The following is a 16,584-nucleotide window of genomic DNA, read 5'->3' on the forward strand; positions in this document are numbered from 1 at the left end:
TAAGTATTTCTTGAATTAATGGAATTGAATGACTTGCTATGGAGTTTGTGAGGAATTACAAGGCATAGGTTATTCCCAGAAGAGTCTTGACTATGTAATTGGGAAGAAAAGGTCATAGAGTTTAATATCCTTTATTGAGTACCAGAGGAGTGGTTCAGGGTCACTTCAAAGTAACAGACCAGGAAAATGTGGATGACGTGGTATATTTGGATATCAGCAGAGCACGAAAATACCTCTCATCTTATGGAAATGATGAAGAATAGTAAATTAGGTAAGAGTAGAATTTGGGTAGATCTTATGTAAGTAAAAGTGATCCCAAAGGTTGCTGATCGTTATTAAGGTAGAAGAAGGACTGCCAGTGGACTTTGTTCTAATTGACATTTAGTCGTGATGTAGATGAGAACAGAAAAGATCTACTCATCAGATATTGCATGGCATGAAACTGGGAATAGAGATAGCACATAAATTGATATCAGAGATAAAATATCTCTACTAGCTGGAATGATGAACTGAATCTTTTTTTTTTAAAAGCTTTTGTTGTGGGGCGCCTGGGTGGCTCAGTCAGTTGAGCAACCGACTTCAGCTTAGGTCACGATCTCACGGTTTGTGAGTTCAAGCCCTGTGTCAGGGTCCGCGCTGACAGCTTGGAGCCTGGAGCCTGGAGCCTGCTTCGGATTCTGTCTCCATCTCTCTTTCGGCCCCTCCCCCACTCATGCTCTGTCTCTCTCTGTCTCAGAAATAAACATTAAAAAAAATTTTAAAAAGCTTTTGTTATTTTAATTGCACAAAAATTCACATTTGTTATAGCAAAGTAATAAATTATAATTACCTGTGATCACACAACTCACAGCTACTGTTCATATTTGTGTGTGTATATTATCCTTCCACTTTTAATTTTTTTCATGTTTATTTTTGAGAGAGAGACAAGAGTGCAAGTCAGGGGAGGGGTAGAGAGAGAGGGAGACACAGAATCCGAAGCAGACTCCAGGCTCTGAGCTATGGGCACAGAGCCTGACGAGGGGCTTGAACCCATGAACCGTGTGATCATGACCTGAGCTGAAGTTAGACGCTTAACCGACTGAGCCACCCAGGCGACCCTATCCCTCCACTTTTAAAGTGGTGGTCATCCACTTTAGGGGTGTACCTCTAGTGCACGAATCATATAATCATAGATGCCCAAGTCCCATATACTGTCAAATCAGAATTGAATTGTGGGGGTGTGGCTCAGGCATGTATATGTGTACACATACATACACACACACTCAGGGTACATGTATTCCTTTGAATTAGTGTTTTTGTATGTTTTGGGTAAAGGGGCACATATATTTTTATAAAGCTCCACAAGTGATATTAGTGTACACCTTTTGATAGAGAATCACAGTTCTAGAAAATATACATAGTGTTTTTATAACTTTAATTTTTGCATTTTTAAGTAAACAGTAAAGTGGACTTTTAGGTATATAGTTCTATGAAAATTTAACATTTGATTTGAAATAAGATTCATAAGAAGTTGTTAAAAACCATATAGGGAGGTTCTGTGTACCCTTCACCTACTTTTTCTCAATGATAACATTTTGCAGAACTATAATACAGTGTCATAATTAAATTTATTTAAATTTCATCAATTTTGCCTGTATTTATTTGTTGTGTGTGTTTAGTCTATATAGTTTTATCGCACATGTAAATTTTGTAAGCATGACCGCCACAGTTGAGATATAGAACTGTTCCATTACCACAAAGATCCTTCATGTTATCTTTTTATATCAACAGCCATCATTCTCCCCTCACCTTCCTGTCCCTGGAAACTCCTAATTTGTTCGTGTCTATAATTTGTAGTTTCATAAATGTTATATGGATGGAATCATACAGTACATAACTTTCTGAGATTGACTTTTGTTATTCACCATAATTCCCTTGAGATCCATCTGTAGTGTGTGAGAGTTCTACACAAGGATAGATATCCTTGTCAGCACTTGGTATTAGTATTTTTTTTATTTTAGCCATGTAACAGTTGGGTAGAGGAATCTCACCATAGTTTTATTTTTAATTTTGTTTGTTGACTTTTCAAAAAATTAAATTCAAGTTAGTTAACATATAGTGTAGTATTGGTTTCAGGAGTAGAATTTAGTGATCCATCACTTATATATAACACCCAGTGCTCATCCCAACAAGTGCCCTCCTTAATGCCTATCACCCTTTTGCCCATCCCCCCCACCTCCCTCCCCTCCAGCAACCCTCAGTTTATTCTCTGTATTTAAGAGTCTCTTATAGTTTGCCTCCCTCTCTGTTTTTATCTTATTTTGTTTTTCCTTCCCTTCCCCTATATTCATCTGTTTTATTTCTTAAATTCCACATATGGGTGAAATAATATATTTGAAATCATGTGATATTTGTCTTTCTCTGACTGACTTATTTTGCTTAGCATAATACACTCCAGTTCCATCTTCATTGTTTCAAAAGGCAAGATTTCATTCTTTTCCATCACTGAGTAATATTGCATTGTGTGTGTGTGTGTACATACCATGTTTTCTTTATCCATTCATCCATCAATGGACATTTGGGCTCTTTCCATACTTTGGCTGTTGTTGATAGTGCTTCTATAAACATTGGGGTGCATATACCCCTTCAAATCAGCATTCCTATATCCTTTGGATAAATACCTAGTAGTCCAATTGCTGGATTGTAGGGTAGTTCTGTTTTTAATTTTTTGAGGAAACTCCATAATGTTTTCCAAAGTGGCTGCACCAGTTTGCATTCCCACCAACAGTGCAAAAGTGTTTCCCTTTCTCCACATCCTCTCCAACATCTGTTGTTTCCTGAGTTGTTAATTTTAGCCATTCTACCAAGTGTGAGGTGGTATCTCATTGTGGTTTTGATGATGAGTGATGATGAGTATCTTTTCATGTGTCTGTTAGCCATCTGGATGTCTTCTTTGAAGAAGTGTCTATTCATGTCTTTTGCCCATTTCTTCACTGGAGTATTTGTTTTTTGGGTGTTGAGTTTGATAAGTTCTTTATAGATTTTGTGTACTAACCCTTTATCTGATATGTCATTTGCAAATATTTTCTCCCATTCCATCAGTTGCTTTTTAGTTTTGTTGATTGTTTCCTTTGTTGTGCAGATACATTTTATCTTGATGAGGTCCCAGTAGTTCACTTTTGCTTTTGTTTCCCTTGCCTCTAGAGACAGTCTAGTGAGAAGTTACTGTGGCTGAGGTTGTTGCCTGTTTTCTCCTCTAGGGTTTTGATGGTTTTCTGTCTCTATTTATGTCTTTCATCCATTTTGAATTTATTTTTGTGTATGGTTTAAGAAAGTGGCCCAGTTTCATTCTCCTGCCTGTCACTATCCAGTTTTCCCAACATCATTTGCTGAAGAGATGGTCATTTTTCCATTGGATATTCTTTCCTGCTTTGTCAAAAATTAGTTGGCCATTTCTGGGTCCATTTCTGGGTTTTCTATTCTGTTCCATTGATCTATTTGTCTGTTTTTGTGCCAGTACCATGCTGTCTTGATTATTACAGCTTTGTAATACAGCTTGAAGTCCAGAATTGTGATGCCTCTAGCTTCAGTTTTCTTTTTCAACATAACTTTGGCTATTTGGGGTCTTTTCTGGTCCCATGCAAATTTTAGGATTGTTTGTTCTAGCTCTGTGAAGAATACTGGTGTTATTTTGATAGAGATTGCATTGAACATGTAGATTGCTTTGGGTAGTAGTATAGACATTTTGACAATGTTCTTCCATTCCATGAACATGGAATGTTCTTCCATTTCTTTGTGTCATCTTCAGTTTCTTTCATAAGCATTGTATAATTTTCAGCCAACAGATCTTTTACCTCTTTGGTTAGGTTTATTCCTAGGTATCTTATGGTCTTTTGTGCAATTGTAAATGGGATTGATTCCTTGATTTCTCTTTCTGCTACTTCGTTATTGGTGTATAGAAATGCAACCAATTTCTGTATGTTAATTTTATATCCTGTGATTTTGATGAATTCATTTATCAGTTCTAGCAGTTTTTGGTGGAGTCTTTTAAGTTTTCCATGTAGAGTATCATGTCATCTGCAAAGCATGAAAGTTTGACTTCATCCTTGACAATTTGTATGCCTTTTATTTTCTTTTTGTTGTCTGATTGCTGAGGCTAGGATATCCAGTACTATGTTGAACAACAGTAGTGAGAGTGGACATTCCTGTCATGTTCCTAACATTAGGGCGAATGCTTCCAGTTTCCCCCCTTGAGGATGATATTAGCTGTGGGCCTTTTGTATATGGCTTCTATGATGATGAGGTATGTTCCTTCTATCCCTACTTTCTTGAGGGTTTTTATCAAGAAAGGATGTTGTATTTTGTCAAATGCTTTTTTTGCATCTATTGAGAGGATCATGTGGTTCTCATCTGTTGTTTTATTAACATGGTATATCATGTTGATTGAGTTGTGGATATTGAACCACCCCTGCTGCTCAGGAATAAATCCCACTTGATTGTGGTGAATAATTTTTTTTAATGTATTGTTGGATTCGATTTGCTAGTATCTTGTTGAGAATTTTTGCACCCATGTTCATCAGGGAAATTGGTCTGTATTTCTTTTTAGTGGGGTCTTTGCCTGATTTTGGAATCAAGGTAATAATGCTGGCCTCATAGTATGAGTTTGGAAGTTTTCCTGCCATTTCTATTGCTTTCAACAGTTTCAAAACAATAGGTATTAACTCTTCTTTAAATGTTTGGCAGAACTCCCCCCAGGAAGCCATCTAGCCCTGGACTCTTGTTTATTTGGAGATTTGTGATTACCCATTCAATTTGTTTACTGGTTATGGGTGTGTTCAAATTTTTTATTTCTTCGTGTTTCAGTTTTTGTAGTTTATATGTTTCTAGGAATTTAATGATTTCTTCCAGATTTCCCAATTTGTTGGCATATAATTGCTCATAATATTCTCTTATAATTATATTTCTGCAGTGTTGGTTGTGATCATTCCTCGTTCATTTGTGGTTTTATTTGTTTGGGTCCTTTTTCTTTTTGATATGTCTGGTTAGAGGTTTATCAATTTCATTAATTCTTTCAAGGAACCTGCTCGTATTTTCAGTGATCTGTTCTGTTTTTATTTATTTCGATGTCATTGATTTCTGCTGTAGTCTTTATTATTTCCCTTTTTCTGCTAGTTTTCGGCTTTATTTGCTGTTCTTTTTCCAGTTCCTTAGGTGTAAGTTTAGGTTGTATATTTGAGATATTTCTTTCTTCTTTAGGAAGGCCTGGATTGCTATATACTTCCCACTTATGACTGCCTTTGCCACATCCTAAAGGGTTTGGACTGTCGTGTTTTCATTTTCATTGGCTTCCATGTACTGTTTTATTTCCTCTTTTAATTTCTTGGTTAACCCAATCATTCCTTAGTAGGATGTTCTTTATAAGTGTTTGTGGTGTTTCCAAATTTTTTCTTATGGTTTGACTTCAAGTTTTATAGTGTTGTGGTCTGAAACTATGCAAGGTATAATCTCAATCTTTTTGTACTTGTTGAGGGCTGATTTGTGACTCACTATGTGATCTGTTCTGGAGAGTGTTCCATGTGCACTCAAAAAAAAATGTGTATTTTCCTGTTTTAGAATGAAATATTCTGAATATATCTGTTAAGTCCATCTGGTCCAGTGTGTCATTCAAAGCTATTGTTTCCTTGTTGACTTTCTCCTTAGGTGATCTGTCCGTTGCTGTAAGGGGGTTATTAAAGTTTCCTACTATTATTGTATTATTATCAATGAGTTCCTTTGTTTTTGTTATAATTGATTTATATATTTGGGTGCTCTCATGTTGGGTGCATAAATATTTACAGTTGTTAGATCTTCTTTGTGGATAGACCCCTTCATTATGATATAATGCCCTTCTTCATCCCTAGTTAACAGTCTTTGTTTTAAACCCTAGTTTGTTGGATATACATATGGTTCCTCCAGCTTTAATTTGACATCCATTAGTATGATAGATGGTTCTCCATCCCCTCACTTTCAACCTGCATGTGTATTTAGATCTAAAATGAGTCTCTTGTAGGCAGCGTATAGATGGATCTTGTTTTTTTAATCCATTCTGATACCCTGTGTCTTTTGATTGGAGCATTTAGTCAATTGACATTTAGAGTGAGTACTGAAAGATACGAACTTTTTACCATTGTGTTGCCTGTAGAGTTGGAGATTCTGGTGATGTTCTCTGGTCCTTTCTGGTCTTTGTTGCTTTTGGTCATTTTTTTGTTTTGTTTTTCTTACACTCAAAGAGTCTCCCTTAAAATTTCTTGCAGGGCTGCTTTAGTGGTCACAAATTCCTTTTGTTTTTGTTTGTCTGGGAAGCTCTTTATCTCTCCTTTTTTTATTTAAAAATTTTAAAAATGTTTATTCATTTTTGAAAGACAGACCACAAGTGGGGGACGGGCAGAGAGAGAGGGAGACACAGAAACTAAAAGCAGGCTCCAGGCTCTGAGCTATCAGCACAGAGCCCAATGCAGGGATCAAACTCATGAATCGTGTGATCATGACCTGAGCCAAAGTCCGATGCTTAACTGACTGAGCCACCCAGGCTCCCTTCTCCTTCTATTCTGAATGACAGACTTGCTGGATAAAAAATTCTTGGCTGCGTATTTTTCCCATTCATCATGTTGAATATATCCTGCCATTCCTTTCTGGATGCCAAGTTTCTGTGGACAGAAATGCTACAAACCTGATCTGTCTTCCCTTGTAGGTGAAGGACTGTTTTTCCTTACTGCTTTCATGATTCTTTCCTTGTCTGTGCATTTTGTGAATTTGACTATGATATGCTTTGGTGATGGTCGGTTTTTGTTGAATTTAATGGGAGTTTTCTGTGATTCTTGGATTTTGATATCTGTGTCCTTCCCCAGATTAGTGATGTTTTTAGCTATAGTTTGCTCACATAAACCTTCTGCCCCTTTTTCTCTCTCTTCAACTTCTGGGATTCCTGTGATAGGAATGTTATTACTCTTAATAAGTCACAAAGTTTTGTATCATAATCTTTTGCTTTTGTTTCCCTCTTTTTTGCAGCCTCATTATTTTCCATAATTTTATCTTCTATATCACCTATTCGCTTCTCTGCTTGGTCCATCCTCACCATCATGGCATCCATTTGAGATTGCATCTCAGTTATAGCATTTTTAATTTTGGCCTGACTAGATTTTAGTTCTTTTATCTCTGCAGAAAGGGACTCTCTGGTGTCTTCTATGCTTTTTTCAACCCTGGCTAGTATTGTATCTGTATTGATTAAATCTCTGGCTGTCTTTCCTTCCTGTTCTTTCTTTTGGGGTGAATTCCTCCATCTTGTCATTTTGTTGGATGAAAAAAAATTAATAAAATAAAATAAATAAAAATGAAAAATGAAAAACAAAACAAAAAATTAGAATAAGGGAATCTAGATCCTAGGTGTGTTTTGGTCTGCTTATTAAGAGAAGCTTGATAGAAAAGAGAAAAAAGAGAAAAGAAAAAAACACTTAAAAAACCCAAAAATTTAAAAAATTTTAAATAAAATAGGATGAAATAAAAAATTTGAGATTTCTATGTTCAAGAATGAAAAGAAAAGAAAGAAAAAAAACAACATAAAAAGAGAAGCAAAGAAAATGAGCAAACAAGCAAACAAAATCCCAAATGAAGCTAGATCCAGTTTCCCCTGGAACTGAACCTGGGTAGCACACTATGATCTATAGACTAAGTGGGTGGAAGGGATTTGTGTTGGTCTTCTGGGGGATGTGTCTGGATGGCACAGGTGGGCGGGGCATAATGTAACAGCTCCATTTTCCCCTTGGTGCTATGCTTAGCTCACTGGGGTCGACCAGTATGGGCATGCTAGAGGTGAAAATTGCTTCACCCCACCCTCTAGTCTCTGGAGTGGGAATTTCACACCCTCACAGATGCATGATCAGTCACGCCTCCTTTGTCTCAGGGTTCCATCTGCTCCCTGCCTTTACCCTGTGTCCAAGCCTTCTTCCAGAGTTTTATCTCAGATGGCACTGTGTTTCAAAACTCTAGACTTCAGAAACTCCCTTGACTCCCACCTCAGACCCGTGCTGATCCTCTGGGAGAGAGTCTCTCCAAGCAATGGAGAAACTCTGGTTTGTTCCAGAAAGCATACACAAGACCGTGGAGTGGAAGAGGCTCAGAGTTTATGGTAAATTGCAACACAGCCGGCACCAGGTTTTGTTGCCCTCAGTGGGCATCTTTGTTCCTATACCAGTAAAAGTGGCAACTCTCTGGGTCCCACTGAGACTTTTGCCTGTGGAGAGGCAATCTCTCCTATACCAAATGCACTCTAAGCAGGGGAACTGCTTCTTCCCCTGTGGCAAACAGGCCCCCTCAGGCTGTGCTACCTGTTCCTGGGGATTCACTCTGCCCCCTCATTAGAGCACTGCCAGGCACTGAGCTCCAAAACTTCAGACTCTGTGCTCCGCTATTTATATAAAACTGGCAGTATTGAACCCTCTCCTTTTTTCCCCTTCAGTGGTTTTGGGGAATAGATTTCTTGTTTTCACTCTTTCTTTCTTTCTCTCTAGCTTTCTTGGAGAGTGCTTTTCTTGCACATTCCTGACTCGCCATACTCTCTGTCCCCCTTTCTCTTTCTCTCTCTATCCTCTCTCCCACAAAAACAGCTTCCTTCCTGTTGCAGAATTTGAGTCTGGAGTTCTCTCTTGTCCAGCAAGAGAGCAGATGCAGAATTAAATGCTAGAGAGGCTAATGTCTGGGAGGAGACAAGAGCCCTGAGTAAGGGTCCTTGCTCCATTTTTATTAGGATCAGAAAGCTTACAAACGTGATACATTTGCAGAGACAATGAAACAGGGAACATTAATTCATGTGTGTGAGAAAAAGGGAGTTTTGAAGATATGCAATATTAGGGGTTTGGGTCAATATAAAACAAAATCATGGGTCTGTTTATCTTAACTTGCCTAGGGGATAAGGCAGATAGAGCATGGTACCTCAGGGTCAACAAGGCACCTTTCTTTTGCTAATTAGCTCTGCTTTGGGCAATTTCACCCTGCTGCGGTGGTCTATAGCCCTGTTTACCTATTTACCTTTACTGGACCTTCATCCTGTGAAAGCAGCGTTCTGCTTTTGTACTATGCTAGGGGCATTTTCACCCTGTTTACCTAATCTTGGATGCTTTCATCCTAAGCCTTGTTAACCCATTGGTGCAAGCTCAGGGAATTCCTGAATTTATTCCCCACACCTACCCTTACCTGGCACTGAAACTTTTCTCTCCTTCAATTCATCTCTCTGCATTGCATACTTGTCAAGATCTGTAGCTCAAATTATGCAGATTGTTGCATTAATCCTCTGTTCTATTTCCTAGGTGTTCAAAATGGTTTCATGTTTATCTAGCTGTGTTTTAGGGATGAGACAAGTACAGGGTCCCTATACTATTCCGCCATCTTAACTCCTCTCCTCTCATAGTTTTAATTCGCATTTATTTCCTCAAGGGCTAATAATGTTGAATATAATACTTACTTGTTATCTAGATATTCTCTTTGGTGAAGTATTTTAAGTCTTACTTTTTAAATTTAGTAGTTTATTTTCATTGTGTCAAGTTATGAGAGTTCTTTACGTATTCTGGATACAAATCTTGTGTTGGATGTTATTTACAAATACATCCTACCAGTCTCTAGCCTTTTTATTCTCTTATTTGAGTCTTAAGGAGAGCAAAAGTTTTCGATTTTGATAAAGTCTAGTTTTTCAATGTTTTCTATTGTGGTTTGTGCTTTTTAAGAATTCTCTACCTAAATGTAGGTTATGAATATTTTCTTATATTTTATCTAAAAGTTTTATAGGTTTAACATTAAAGTTGTAATCCATTTTGAGTGAATTTTTGTATATTATGAGGTTTTTGAGGTCAAAGTTCATATTTTTGCATATGGATGTCCAATTGTTCTAACACCATTTGTGGGAAAATATGGTTTTTCCATTAAATTGCTTTTGCACCTTTGTCAAAAACCTATTGACTTTATTTGTGAGGATCTATTTCTATTCTTCTATACTTTATTCTTTTTTATTGATTTCCATGACACTTTGCCAGTATTACACTGTCTTTATTCCTGTAGTTTTATAGTTAAGTCTTAAAACTAGGTAGTATGATCCTTCCAACTCTGTTCTTTTTTTTTCAAAATTGTTTTAGCTATTATAGTTCCTTTATCTTTGTATATTTTAGAATCACTTTGTTTCTACAAAAAAATCCTGCTGAATGTTTGGTTAGAAGTGACTTATATCTTGTGCAGAAAAGAGTTAACAGGCCAAATACTGCTCTCCTTAAAAAGTCCTGTTTGCAGAGTTGGCCCTTGTCTGGGCATCTGAGAACTTGAGTGGTAAAAAGTTCCCTACACTGCTATAAAACCCTCCCTTAATGATAACTGTGCCTAAACTCTTTATATAAATAATATGATTTATTGTGAACACCTGCTTACCTTTTGTGAGTCTGAAACTTTGGCATATGCTAGGCAGAGAGTGCTTATGTGACTAGCTCCCAATAAAATCTTAGGCATTGGATCATTAATGAGCTTCCCTGATAGACAATACTTTACATGTATTGTCACATCTCATTCCTGGAGGAATTAAGTGCATCCTGAGTGACTCTATTGGGATAAGACTCTTAGAAGCTTATTTCTGGCTTTTGGCAAGCTTTGTATATGTTCCTTTTCCCTTTTCTGATTTTACTTCCTGTCTTTTGTTATAATGAATCATAGCCATGAGTATGACTATATGCCAAGTCCTGTGGCTAGGAATCACTTTACTGTGGGGTGGTCTTGAGGACCACTGATACACATCTGTAGGTCGACTTGAAAAGAATTGACTCTTCTGTGTTGAATCTTCCAATCCATGAATGTGGTATGTGTCTCATTTATTTAGGTTTTCTTTCATCTCTGTCTTTTTACCATATAGATCCCATACATGTTTTGTTAGATTTATGCCAAAATATTTTCTTTTCTTACAGCTATTATAAATGATATTTTTAAAAATTTAGTTTTCCATTTGTATACTGCCAGTATGAAATATTGGTATTTATGTGTTGACTTTGTATTCTATGACCTTGCTACAATTCACTTGTTAATTCTTCTTATTTATTTATTTTCTTATTTATTTATATTATGATGATAATGATTGTTATTTTAACTTACATCCAAGTTAGCTAACATGTAGTGCAATAATGATTTCAGGAGTAGAATACAGTGATTCATCCCCTGCATATAACATTCAATGCTCATCCCAACAGGTGTCCTCCTTAATGCTCCTTGCCCATTTAGCCCATCCCCCCACCGAAAATGCCTCCAGAAACCCTCAGGTTGTTGTTTATATTTAAGAGTCTCTTATGTTTTCTCCCTCTCTGTTTTTATATTATTTTTGCTTCCCTTCCCTTATATTCATCTCTTTTGTATTTTAAATTCCACACATGAGAGAAGTCATATGATATTTGTCTTTCTCTGACTAATTTCACTCAGCATAATACACTCTAGTTCAATCCATGTTGTTGCAAATGACAATATTTCCTTCTTTTTGATTGCCGAGTAATACTCTAGTGTGTGTGTGTGTGTGTGTGTGTGTGTGTGTGTGTGTGTATACCACATCTTCTTTATCCATTCGTCCATTGATGGACATTTTGGGCTCTTTCCATACTTTGGCTATTATCAATGGTGCTATTATAAACATTGGGGTTTATGTGCCCCTTTGAAGCAGCACACCTTTATCCTTTGGATAAATACCTAGCAGTGCAATTGCTGGGTCATAGAGTAATTCTATTTTTAAGTTTTTGAGGAACCTCCATACTGTTTTCCAGAGTGGCTGCACCAGTTTGTGTTCGCACTAGCAGTGCAAAAGGGTTCCTCTTTCTCTGCATCCTCACCAACATCTATTGCCTGAGTTGTTAATTTTAGCCATTCTGACAGGTGTGAGGTGATATCTCATTGTGGTTTTGATTTGTATTTCCATGATTATGAGTAATGTTAAACATTTTTTCACGTGTCTGTTAACCATCTGGATGTCTTCTTTGGAAAGTTGTCTATTCATGTCTTTTGCCCATTTCTTCACTAGATTATTTATTTGTTTTTGGGTGTTGACTTTGATAAGTTCTTTATAGATTTTGGATACTAACCCTTTATCTGATAATGTCATTTGCAAATATCTTCTCCTATTCTGTCAGTCACCTTTTAGTTTTGTTGATTGTTTCCTTCACCATGCAGAAGCTTTTTATCTTGATGAGGTCCCAATAGTTCATTTTTGCTTTTGTTTCCCTTGCCTCTGGAGATGTGTTGAGTAAAAAGTTGTGGCAGCCGAGGTCAAAGAGGTTTTTGCCTGCTTTCTCCTTTAGGATTTTGATGGCTTCCTGTCTTATGTTTAGCAATTTCATCCATTTTGAGTATTTTTGTGTATGGTGTAAGAACAGTGACATGCAGAAGATTGAACCTGGACCACTTGTTAATTCTTAGGAGCTCTTTTTTTTTATAGATTTCTTGAAATTAGCTACATAGATGATCATGTAATTTGCAAATGAGGACAGATTTATTTCTTCCTTTCCAATATTCATGCTTTCAATTTCATTTTTGGGTTTTATCGCACTGCATAGGACTTCCATTATAATGTTGAATAGGAACAGTAAGAGTGGACAACCTTACCTTGTTCCTGATCTTAGGAAGAAAGCAGGTAGTCTTTCACCACTAGTATGATCTTAACTCTAGAGTGTTTGTAGACACCCTTGACTAGGTTGAGAAATTGACTTTCCATTCTTAGTCTGCTGATGTATATTTATCATTAATAGATGTTGAATTTTGTCAAATGCTTTTTTCCCATATCTACTGATATAATTTTATTTGTTTTAGACTATTAATATGGTAGATTACATTGATTGATTTTCAAATATTGAAGCAGTCTTATTCCTGAGATAAACCCCATTTGGTCCTGGTATGTTATTCTTTTTATATATTGCTGGATTTTATTTTCTAGTATTTTGTCGAGGATTTTTGTATCTATGTTTATGATGGACATTTCTCTCTAGTGTTCTCTTTTTGTACTGTCTTTGTCTGGTTTGGTATGAGAATGATACTTCATAAAATAATTTGAGAGTATCCCCCTCTTCTATTTTCTGGAAGAGATGTGTAGAATTGATGTTGTTTATTCTCTAAATGTTCTGTAGAATTCACAAGTGAGGCTATTTGGGCCTGAAGTTTTCTATTTTCATTTTCCAGAAAGATTTTAACTAGGAATATAATTTCTTTAATGGTTATAAGATGATTCAATTTACCTATTTTGTTTCAGGTGACTTGGTAGTTTGTGGGTGTCAAGGAATTGGTCTATTTCATCTAAGTCGAATTTATATGCATAGAGTTCTTCATGTGTTCTATTATTATTCACTGTTTGATTCCTGATATGTGGTAATTTGTGTCTTCTCTCTTTTTGTTTATCAATCTTGCTAGAAGTTTATCAATTTTATTGATCTCAATGAACCAGGTTTTCATTCCATTCGTTTTCTTACTGTTTTTCTGTTTTTAGTTTTTTAAATTAAAAAAAATGTTTATTTACTTTTGAGAGAGAGAGAGCACAAATTGGGGAAGCTTAGAGGGAGGGAGGGATACACAGAATCCGAAGCAGACTCCATCTAGGCTGTGAGCTGTCAGCACAGAGACCGACTTGGGGCTCGGACTCATGAAGGGTGAGATCATTCCCTGAGCCGAAGTCAGACACTTAACCAACTGAACCACGCAGGTGCCCCTCTGTTTTCAGTTTTATTGGCACCTGCTCCAATTTATATAGTTTCCTTTTCTCTTACTTTGGGTTTAGTTTGTACTTCTTTTTCTGGTTTCTAAGTGGAAGTTTCTAGTTTCTAAGTGGAAGCTTAGGTTATTGATTTAAGACTTTTCTTCTTTTTTAATAGAAGCAGTTAATGCTATAAATTTCTCCCTAAGCACTGCTTTAGCTGCATGCCACAAAATTTGGGAGACATTCTCTTTTTTTCTTTTGTTAAGGAAATTTTATTATCTTTTGTTTAAATATATTTGTTTTGAGAGAGAGAGAGAGAGAGAGAGAGAGCGAGCGTGCAAGTGGGGGAGGGACAGGGAGAGAGGGGAGAGAGAGCGAATCCCAAGCAGGTTCTGCACTGTCAGTGCAGAGTCTGATGTGGAGCTCCAACTCATGAACTGCAAGATCATGACCTGAGCCAAAGTCAGGTGCTTAACCAACTGAGCCACCCAGGCACCTTGGGAGACATCCTCTTTGATCCTTGGACTATTTAGAAGTGTGTGTGTTTTTTTTTTTAATTTCCAAGTGTTTGGAGGGCTCACTGTTATTTTTCTGTTATCAGTTCTAGTTTAATTCCATTGTGATCAAGGAAACTACTATGATTTTAATTCTTTAAAAAATTTCAAGGGTTCAGGATATGATCTGTCTTGGTGATTGTTCCATGTGCACTTGACAAAATGCGTATGCTGTTGCTGTTGGTAGTGTTCTATAAATGTCAGTTGGATCCAGTTGGTTAATGTTGTTAGTTTCATAATTATCCTTGTTGTTTTTCTGTGTACTAATTCTTTTTTTTTCAATATATGAAATTTATTGTCAAATTGGTTTCCATACAACACCCAGTGCTCATCCCAAAAGGTGCCCTCCTCAATACCCATCACCCACCCTCCCCTCCCTCCCACCCCCCATCAACCCTCAGTTTGTTCTCAGTTTTTTTTTTTTAATTATTTTTTTAACGTTTTATTTATTTTTGAGACAGAGAGAGACAGAGCATGAATGGGGGAGGGGCAGAGAGAGAGGGAGACACAGAATCGGAAGCAGGCTCCAGGCTCTGAGCCATCAGCCCAGAGCCCGACGCGGGGCTCGAACTCACGGACTGCGAGATCATGACCTGGCTGAAGTCGGACGCTTAACCGAAGGCGCCACCCAGGCGCCCCTATTCTCAGTTTTTAACAGTCTCTTATGCTTTGGTTGTCTCCCACTCTAACCTCTTTTTTTTTTTTTCCTTCCCCTCCTCAATGGGTTTCTGTTAAGTTTCTCAGGATCCACATAAGAGTGAAAACATACAGTATCTGTCTTTCTCTGTATAGCTTATTTCACTTAGCATCACACTCTCCAGTTCCATCCACGTTGCTACAAAGGGCCATATTTCGTTCTTTCTCATTGCCATGTAGTACTCCATTGTGTATATAAACCACAATTTCTTTATCCATTCATCAGTTGATGGACATTTAGGCTCTTTCCATAATTTGGCTATTGTTGAGAGAGCTGCTATAAACATTGGGGTACAACTGCCCCAATGCATCAGTACTCCTGTATCCCTTGGGTAAATTCCTAGTAGTGCTATTGCTGGGTCATAAGGTAGGTCTATTTTTAATTTTCTGAGGAACCTCCACACTGTTTTCCAGAGTGGCTGCACCAGTTTGCATTCCCACCAACAGTGCAAGAGGGTTCCCGTTTCTCCACATTCTCTCCAGCATCTATAGTCTCCTGATTTGTTCATTTTGGCCACTCTGACTGGCATGAGGTGATATCTGAGTGTGGTTTAGATTTGTATTTCCCTGATGAGGAACGACGTTGAGCATCTTTTCATGGGCCTGTTGGCCATCCGGATGTCTTCTTTAGAGAAGTGTGTATTCATGTTTTCTGCCCATTTCTTCACTGGGTTATTTGTTTTTCGGGTGTGGAGTTTGGTGAGCTCTTTATAGATTTTGGATACTAGCCCTTTGTCAGATATGTCATTTTCAAATATCTTTCCCATTCCATTGGTTGCCTTTTAGTTTTGTTGGTTGTTTCCTTTGCTGTGCAGAAGCTTTTTATCTTCATAGGTCCCAGTAATTCATTTGTGCTTTTAATTCCCTTGCCTTTGGGGATGTGTCGAGTAAGAGATTGCAACGGCTGAGGGCAGAGAGGTCTTTTCCTGCTTTCTCCTCTAAGGTTTTGATGGTTTCCTGTCTCACATTCAGGTCCTTTATCCATTTTGAGTTTGTTTTTGTGAATGGTGTGAGAAAGTGGTCTAGTTTCAACCTTCTGCATGTTGCTGTCCAGTTCTCCCAGCACCATTTGTTAAAGAGACTGTCTTTTTTCCATTGGATGTTCTTTCCTGCATTGTCAAAGATGAGTTGGCCATACGTTTGTGGGTCTAGTTCTGGGGTTTCTATTCAATTCCATTGGTCTATGTGTCTGTTTTTGTGCCAATACCATGCTGTCTTGATGATGACAGCTTTGTAGTAGAGGCTAAAGTCTGGGATTGTGATGCCTCCTACTTTGGTCTTCTTCTTCAAAATTCCTTTGGCTATTCGGGGCCTTTTGTGGTTCCATATGAATTTTAGGATTGCCTGTTCTAGTTTCGAGAAGAATGCTGGTGCAATTTTGATTGGGATTGCATTGAATGTGTAGATAGCTTTGGGTAGTATTGACATTTTGACAATATTTATTCTTCCAATCCATGAGCAGGGAATGTCTTTCCATTTCTTTATATCTTCTTCAATTACCTTCATAAGCTTTCTATAGTTTTCAGCATACAGATCTTTTACATCTTTGGTTAGATTTATCCCTAGGTATTTTACGCTTCTTGGTGCAATTGTGAATGGGATCAGTTTTTTATTTGTTTTTCTGTT

At 37.3% G+C, this 16,584-nt stretch overlaps 1 protein-coding gene across 1 annotated transcript in view; it reads left to right on the forward strand.

Annotated features, from left to right (window-relative positions):
- CCNB3 (cyclin B3) overlaps window positions 1–16,584 on the forward strand; it is a 69,336-nt gene that overhangs the window by 23,898 nt on the left and 28,854 nt on the right. The window lies entirely within an intron of this gene.

This window comes from Prionailurus bengalensis, chromosome X, assembly GCF_016509475.1.
Source record: "Prionailurus bengalensis isolate Pbe53 chromosome X, Fcat_Pben_1.1_paternal_pri, whole genome shotgun sequence".
In the NCBI taxonomy this organism is placed as follows: Eukaryota; Metazoa; Chordata; class Mammalia; order Carnivora; family Felidae; genus Prionailurus; species Prionailurus bengalensis.